The sequence below is a fragment of the Palaemon carinicauda genome, chromosome 12 (assembly GCF_036898095.1).
Source record: "Palaemon carinicauda isolate YSFRI2023 chromosome 12, ASM3689809v2, whole genome shotgun sequence".
Classification (NCBI taxonomy): domain Eukaryota; kingdom Metazoa; phylum Arthropoda; class Malacostraca; order Decapoda; family Palaemonidae; genus Palaemon; species Palaemon carinicauda.
In genome coordinates this window covers 19200791-19210463 of record NC_090736.1, presented here as the reverse complement: position 1 = coordinate 19210463, position 9673 = coordinate 19200791, and positions in this window count along the sequence as shown.

Here is a 9673-nt window from a genome sequence, read left to right as displayed (position 1 = left end):
ACGGCAATCACACATCAAAATTATACGTTTAATGACGTTCCGAGGAGCCACGTCACGGCGCGGGGGGGGGGGGGGGGAGACTGTACGACTCTACCAGGAATTTTAAGTACTCCCTTAACTGATTAGGTTCGATGAAAAAGGCGTTTCTGATTTTGCAAGTATGTTAGTGTCAGGAATGGATGATGATGTAAATAAAGAATTAACCTAGATATTATTTTGGATACACTGTGATATCGATTTAAAGCACTGAATCTCAATTTAGTACTATGGAGTCAAAATTAATTTTATGTGTGAATAAGTTTGAGTCTATAGGCGGGTTTACACCGTCGAACAGTTCATCGAGCGCAGTTAGACAGACAAAGTGTTTAAAGTGATGTTCGAACACATGAACGGGGTATCTAGTTGTCGAACACGCTCGTCGAACGGTTTGAAAAAAGTCTGTTCTTGCCTGAACTTGTGGGCAGGGCTTCATTCTCCACAACCCTTATGCATTAATGGATGAATCTACCTCTTTGAACCGTTCGACAAGCAGGTTCGTTCGATCGTGTACACTAATGCTATCCCAAATATAAACATGCATCTGCTGTTTATCATATTATATGATTCTCAATTGCTTTAGTTTTTGCAAACGTTTGGTAAATCCAGTTTTTTAAAGTTATTTGTGGATTTTCGTAGATAGGCTGACATTCACAAACGTGCAAACGCATATATATATATATATATATATATATATATATATATATATATATATATATATATATATATATATATATATATATATATATTTATATATATATATATATATATATATATATATATATATATATATATATATATCATACGAGTCCACTGCAGAACAAAGGCCTCAGATATGTCCTTCCACTTGCATCTGGTTATGGTCCTTTTGTGCCAGTCCACGCCCGCAAACTTCCTTGGTTCGTCGATCCATCATCTTCTCTTCCTTCCGCTGCTTCTTTTACAATCTTTAGGGACCCAATCTGTTATCCTTAATGACCATCTATTGTCTGTCATTCTCACTATATAACCTGCCGATGTCCATTTCCCTTCTTACATGTTGTTAGAGTATCCTCTATTCTAGTTTTCTTTCATATCTATGCTGCTCTTTTTCTGTCTTTTAGTGTTATTCCATCATTATTCTTTCCATAGGTCTTTGAGTTGTAACTAGCTTATATTCTAAGGCTTTAGCAAAGAATATGGGAGACTATCCGGTGTATGTGTAGGTACAAGAAAAATGAGCCCTAACCAGAGCGAAGCATCCAACGTAGTACTGTCTGGCAAGTCAAATGACCCAATGTCACTCTAGCGGTGGTATCTAGCAACACTGATCACGTGGATATGGTCAGTTGTTGAATACCCACTTCTAAAGCCTGCCTGCTCTCTTGGCTGATTAAAGTCTGTTTCTATCCGGTCTAATAAGATCTTTGTATATATTTTATATGTTACGGAGAGTAGACTTATTGGCCAGTAATTTTTCAGTTTTTTTTTTGGTCTACCTTTTTGTGCATTATATATATATATATATATATATATATATATATATATATATATATATATATATATATATATATATATATATATATATATATATATATATATATATATATATATATATATATATATATATATATATATATATATATATTTGTGTGTGTGCGTGTGTGTGTACTTATGTATATATGCATATATACACATATAATGTATATCATACCGTATGTGTGAGGTTCTGTGAGTATTCAACCATTTCCTTTTTTTTTCTTTTGAAAATCTGGAACAAATGTCTCAATTGATTGGCCAGTGCAACAGCCACCCGTTGAGATACTACCACTAGAGAGTTACGGCATCTTTTGACTGGCCAGACAGTAATACCTAGGATCCCTCTCTCTGGTTATGGTTCAATTTATCTTTTCCTATGCACAAACCGATTAGTCTGGCTATATTTTACATATTCTCCTCTGTCCCGATACACCTGACAACACTTGAGATTACCAAACATTTCTTCTTCACCCAAGGGGTTACTGCACTGTATTTATTCAGTGGCCACTTTCCTCTTGCTAAGGGTAGAAGAGACTCTCTAGCTATGGTAAGCAGCTCTTCTAGGAAAAGGGCACTCCAAAATCAAACCATTGTTTTCTAGTCTTAGGTAGTCCCATAGCCTCTGTACCCTGGCCTTCCACTTACCCTGGGTTAGAGTTCTCTTGCTTGAGGGTACACTCGGGCACACTATTCTATCTAATTTCTCTTCCTCTTGTTCTGTTAAAGTTTATATAGTTTATATAGGAGATATCTATTTTAATGTTGTCACTCTTCATAAAATATATTATTTTTCCTTTTTTCCTTTCGTCACCGGGCTATTTTCCCCGTTGGTGCCCCTGGGCTTATATCAACCTGCTATTCCAACAAGGGATGTAGCTTATCAAGTAATAATAATAATAATAATAATAATAATTGATCTCTCTCTGTTTCGCTGTCTGATCCAATCAATCATATTTTTATGTTTCAACATTCGTTTATTCTTGTCTTCTCAGCTTATTCATTGTCCTAAGGGACTTGTCTACCAAATAAAGGCGATTTAAGCTTTTTTCTTTACAATGAATAGTAACGAGACGATCTCTCTAAGAGGATTATTGCTGAAACAAATATATTCATTGCAACATTTCATAACGATATAATCAGTTATATATATATATATATATATATATATATATATATATATATATATATATATATATATATATATATATATATATAGCACACCTAGCTGGCAAGGATAGGATAACGCGAGGCCAAGAGATACCTTGGAATCCCTGCCTTGGATTAACGCATTTAAGTCCCGGACTGAGCGAGGTAGAACAGATTGGCGCGTTATTAAAATTTGAGTCTGTCTCTGTTCATTTGATCAGCAAAGTATAGCTATAGTCCCACCAATCTAAAACCAGGGTTTAGAGGGAGGGGTTAAGCACCCACACCATGTTGCTATGTTTCCGCCTACGCTACGTAACTGAGACGCCAAATTTGAATATTGCGTCGTTAGGCACGAAATGTGTATATATGTTTTTGTATGAACATCACATATAATTATAAAATACATGTAGTGAGTAAGATATCATTTACACTTTTTACAGCATGGTCATCGACAAGAATTTATCTCTCTCTCTCTCTCTCTCTCTCTCTCTCTCTCTCTCTCTCTCTCTGTAGATTTTTAATTAATTGTCTATTGAAATATCATAAAAAAAAATCCGCATTGTTTTTCCTACAGAAAATATTGGCTTACGTTGAAGATATTTTCTTGGCTCGGCTGCACCAGAGTCAATAGGGCACAGTAGCTGCTAGCGAGTTGTGTCTGTGTCAACAAAGAAAGCCAATAGTAGAGTATACTGACTGTCTGTCACCATTACAGAAAAATATTTAGAAACCTGGTGCCGGCTTATTTCCCTATCGAGTCATGCGGCTTTTCTGATCTTAAATCTGAAACATATTTATTAGCTCCAATCTAAATTATTCATTCTTTATACACGGCTCATATATTCAACAACGTTGAGCACATAAGTCGGCAACCACTGCCCTACTTCCTGCGACTTAAATTAACCCCATTAATATTTTTATTTCACTTCAGTTATTCTATATGTGACAAGAGAACACTAACCCAAGATAGTATCTCTGGAGTGCGCATATTGGAGAAGCAAGAGCAAGGCATAGAGGAAGCCTATCTGAAAAGACTATAATTGACTGTCACAGCATTTTTTTTTCTTAATGGAATAACTGGGATTTTTTTTCCCTACAAAAATCAATGAATCTATTACGTTTTAGGATTTGTCATAGGTTTCAATGAATAATCTTCATTGTCTGATTTAATAGTTTTATTATTTTTTACTACGTGGGTGCAAGAGATAACTGTTAAACTCCTACCTGTAGGAATCATGCGGCTTGACAGATTAAAAAAAAAATAAAATGATATATATTTTTTTTTTTTTTTATAAATTTTGTGAACATATTGCAGCACAATAGCTATTCTAAGTAGTTCACATTTTATGTTCTATCGTGAAAGTTTCAATAAACTATTTTCATTTTATCATTTAATAGTTTTATCATTCTTAACCGCCGCCTTTAGGTAAGAAAAGGGTGGCGGATCTTCAGGTGATCCCTGACAGGTATAGGTCTATGTAATGTAAGGAATTTGAACCTGAAATATTTACTCAAGGACTCATAAATATGTGACGGTGATATTATTATTATTATTATTATTATTATTATTATTATTACTTGCTAAGCTACAACCCTAGTTGGAAAAGCAGGTTGCTATAAACCCGGGGCCCCAACAGGGAAAATAGCCCAGTGAGGTAAGGAAACAGGAAAAACAAAATATTTTAAGAAAAGAAACATTAATATATTTTTTAAAAACAATAAAAACTTTAACAAAATAATTGGAAGAGAAAGAAGACAGAATAATGTACCCGAGTGTACCCTCAAGCAATGATATTGTAACAAGTACATTGCTTACTAAAGATCCGTAGATATCTGTTTTGAAAAAAAAAATACATCAAAATCTATTCCAAGAGAGTTTTGGTATATGTAATATTAAGGAACTAAATTATATATAATGGGAAAAAATGTTGATCTTTGTTATTGCTTTTAAAAATACTTTGTATATGAGTCAAGTTCAACATGTAATTCACATCTCTCTCTCTCTCTCTCTCTCTCTCTCTCTCTCTCTCTCTCTCTCTCTCTCTCTCTCACAAATTAACCATTTACCTATATTTCTTGTAGCTCAGTTAATTCTACTATTTTATGTTCATATGTATAGACATCTATAAATGATAACAATAATAAACTTTTCAGATCACTAAGTATGTTCATGGTGTTCACGTTCACCTCTAGTAATTTTGAATGTCAAAATATTATTTACATTATCATCTATGTCTGATATACTTGTAAAATCAGAAAGGCCTTTTTCGTCAAAGACAAGAGAGTACTTTAGCGCTGTTTCTTCCAACTGTGGTTATGGAAGGATGCCTTTCAATAATGATGATCGAGGCCACAGCGTTATTGACACGTTTTTTTTTTCCAGCTACAACCAGAGTCCCGAAGGATAAGTCTTGAAGGCAAGCAATTTGCAATGTAGTGGTTGTCATGTGAAGCAAGTTGATTTATCTATCATATCCAAGAAACGGAAAACTTAAGGTAGAGGCTTCGTTATTTAGAATCAATCGATTATGTTTATGTTTATGGCTGCAGAGTAATAGTATAGAGATATATGAAAAATATAGAGAGAAAAATGTGGAAGTAAAGCGCACGGTACGTGAGGCAAAGAGGGCAGCTGACCTGAGGTGGGGTCAGGGATTGGGTCATTCATATGAAGAGAATAAGAAGAAGTTTTGGAAAGAAGTGAAGAGAGTAAGGAAGGCTGGCTCAAGAATTGAAGAGACAGTGAAAGATGGAAATGGAAGGTTGTTAAAAGGAGAGGAGACAAGGAAAAGATGGGCGGAATATTTTGAAAGTTTACTGAATGTTGAGGATAATAGGGAGGCAGATATAATTGCTGTTGCAGGTGTTTAGGTGCCAGTGATGGGAGATGAGAATGAGAGAGAGATTACAATAGATGGAGTAAGGAGAGCACTAGATGAAACGAGAGTAGGAAAAGCGTCTGGTATGGATGGTGTGAGAGCTGAGATGTTGAAGAAAGGGGGTGTGACTGTACTTGAATGGTTGGTGAGATTGTTTAAATATATGTTTTGTGTTGTCAATGGTACCAGTAGAATGGATTTGTGCTTGTATTGTACCACTATATAAGGGTAAGGGAGATGTGCATGAGTGTTGTAATTCAAGATGTATTAGTTGTTAAGTGTAGTTGGAAAAGTGTATGGTAGAGTAATGATTAATAGGATCAAGTGCTTGGACGAGGATTAAAACTGGTAGACGAGAATGACCATGAATGGGAGGTAAATCAGTTGTTGTTTGCGGATGATATTGTACTGGTTTCAGACACAGAAGAGAAGCTTGGCCGATTAGTGACAGAATTTGGAAGAGTGTGTGAGAGAAGGAAGTTGAGAGTTAATGTGGGTAAGAGTAAGGTTATGAGATGTACGAGAAGGGAAGGTGGTGCAAGGTTGAATGTCATGTCGAATGGAGAGTTACTTGAGGAGGTGGATCAGTTTAAGTACTTGGGGTCTGTTGTTGCAGCAAATGGTGGAGTGGAAGCAGATGTACGTCAGAGAGTGAATGAAGGTTGCAAAGTGTTGGGGGCAGTTAAGGGAGTAGTAAAAAATAGAGGGTTGGGCATGAATGTAAAGAGAGTTCTATATGAGAAAGTGATTGTACCAACTGTGATGTATGGACCGGAGTTGTGGGGAATGAAAGTGATGGAGAGACAGAAATTGAATGTGTTTGAGATGAAGTGTCTAAGGAGTATGACTGGTGTATCTCGAGTAGATAGGGTTAGGAAGGAAGTGGTGAGAGTGAGAACGGGTGTAAGAAATGAGTTAGCAGCTAGAGTGGATATGAATGTGTTGAGGTGGTTTGGCCATGTTGAGAGAATTGAAAATGGCTGTCTGCTAAAGAAGGTGATGAATGCAAGGGTTGATGGGAGAAGTAAAAGAGGATGGCCAAGGTTTGGGTGGATGGATGGAGTGAAGGAAGCTCTGGGTGATAGGAGGATACATGTGAGAGAGGCAAGAGAGCGTGCTAGAAATAGGAATGAATGGCGAGCGATTGTGACTCAGTTCCGGTAGGCCCTGCTGCTTCCTCCGATGCCTTAGATGACCGCGGAGGTAGCAGCAGTAGGGGACCCAGCATTATGAAGCTTCATCTGTGGTGGATAACGGGGGAGGGTGGGCTGTTGCACCCTACCAGTACCAGCTGAACTCGGTTGAGTCCCTTGTTAGGCTGGGAGGAACGTAGGGAGTAGAGGTCCCCTTTTTTGTTTTTGTTTCATTTGTTGATGTCAGCTACCCCCCAAAATTGGAGGAAGTGCCTTGGTATATATATGTATGTAATTACAACGATGCCAATGAAAATCTGTAAAGATAAGAATAACGTTAATACTTTAATGCGGAAACACTTTAGGTTCAAAGTTTGAGATTCCAGACCGAGTGTTATTAATATTTAGTATTTTTTCTATTCTGCTGACTGATTCAGTCCAGCACATTTTAAAATATCTTTAAAACTATGCTGAGGAAAAGATGTCCCCACCTAGAGTCGTATCTGTCTTGATTCTGACCAGGGGGGTCAGAGTCAAGACATATACGACTCCATTCCACCACCCCAACCCAAACACCACCCCCTTCCCCTTGCGAGTCCTCACGATAATTTGAAAGTGGGTAAAAAAAGTTTCTTTCCCAACACACCTAAGTTACTGTTATTATTCAGATTTATTTTCAACAGAAATTATTTAGAAAAATCTTATTCAATATAATTGATCTTTTGTTAGAAGCAAAACAAAGAATGCAGATTATGGTTGTGTCTTTTGCAATATATGAACGAATAATAGAAGTCAAAGAGGGTTGGAAATTCAAGTATACCAAAGAAAGTAAGCAAATGCAAACAAAATATGAATGTGCTTTTAAATAGAGACTAAAACTCGGGAGAGAAAGCAAACAATAAAAAAAAACAGTTGACTTTAGCATTCTGGAGGATTGAAAACAGTCAGTAAAAATGGCTGAGGAATCAGGGACCGAGGCCCTTTTAACCTAGATCATCGCATCGTTTATTGACTTGGTGATAATTCCATTTGCATCATAATGCTAAAAGGCTGCAAGAGAATAGGACTTTACAGGGACGTTTGCAGGTCAACAAAACACAGAACATAAAGAGCATTTTCCCTTCTCGTTGTCTGTGAGTAATATCTGGGGAAAATTAGCAGCCTATGTGAATAGCTTGAATTTATGGTTAGGTAGCTTCAAGTTCAAGTTAGGGTCAGAACATTAGGTGAAAGGGAAAAATACATTGAGAAAAACAATTCTAAAAAAAAACAGTGGCTGAGAAAGGGATATCATAGTGTAAGGAACTTAAATGAAATGCTGTATTCATAAAAAACAAGCAAAAAATTATTCATTTGTCAATATTTATCTGTTAATTCTAGTAATCAATTTAAGGCAAAATTATCAGCCCTTTACACTCCAGCTCCATAAATAACAAACAAACAAGAAATTATTCACAGGTGGGACACTCATAAGTGTTCCAATACAGTACAAGTATGAAGAAAGGCACACCTAACCGTGTATCTATTTGGGCAAGTACCAGTAGCTTGCCTCACGATCAAAAGGGTTCATAAAACAAGGATTGCAATTCATGTGGCAAATCTAAAAGATCCCTGCAATCTTGCTTATAACTGTCTTTCCCCAGCCATACTAGCAATATACTCAGGTGGATCATGCAGATTTATTCCTGACTATGACAAAAACAAACTTCAAGCTTAACGGCTTGTCTCAACTTTTACTTGCCTCTTCAAATATGCCATTTCAATAGCTCCCGCCAAATATCAATGTTTAGGACACACTCTCATATAGCAACACAGAAGCTTACATATAGTTAAAAGGCAACATAATGCGAACACAGAGCAGCATCACAGACCACTGCACACTGACAACAGGCAATAATCCACATTCATAATGTTTTGCGTTACATTGGATTCCAGGGATGGATGTACTCACTCTTTTCTATATACATACAGTAGTGTGAAAGATAAGGTTCCCTTACACTCCCTACTCAGTGTAGGGGGCTGCTGTCAATACCTGGAAAGGAATAATAATAATAGATTAAGAAATTTTTGGAAAGAGGGGCTTGAGGGATACAATAAAATTCAATAATGTGTTTCATACCATATAAATCAAAAAAGGTTTTTCCATACACACAGACCATTAAAACGTTCTTAGAAACAAACCCCCACATATTGCATTCCCCCCATTAGCCCTCAAACCCATCCAAAAAATGCCTCGTAACCGACAGCAACACCCCACTCAAACTCTGTATGTGCAGGTGGAAAAAAAAATACTTTGCAAATAAATTAATTCAGTAAAAAGGTAGGATGATCAACTAAAGATTTAATTCATCATTCCTTCCTTCAGTTGCATATCAAATTATATCAATTTCCATTAGGTACAATATATTTTTTTCTATACTCATGATTTAACAAAAAGTAATAGGAATAGACAACCTTTTAAACGCAATGGAGATCCAGTACTTACAAACAAAAAATTAGATTATCATCTATTCCTCCCAACAATGCTTCAATAACGTTCAATATAAAAAAAAATTCATTATATTTACAAAACATTTCGGTATTACAGGAATACATTCAGGATCTATCAAGAAAAAAAAAATTACATTCATTGCAGTCCAAAATCAATTTAAAAGCGTACAAAACTCATTGATTTTGGACTACAGGTATTAGATGATAATAACAATTTATTGAATCTATTGTAACTGTCACGGTCAAGGTCAATTTACAGTACAACAATAAATGCGATAATTACAGAAACCGTGACTAAATAAAGATTTCCCCACACCATGTGTCCCATTCTCAGCCTATCAAATACCCCAATGTGGGAATCAAAAAATTACATAAAAAGGGGTAATTATTATCAAAACTTCCTTTAAAAACTGTACAAAGATTATTTCAGTGGGAGATTTATAGTTCTTCTTCTGAGTCTCAAAATTC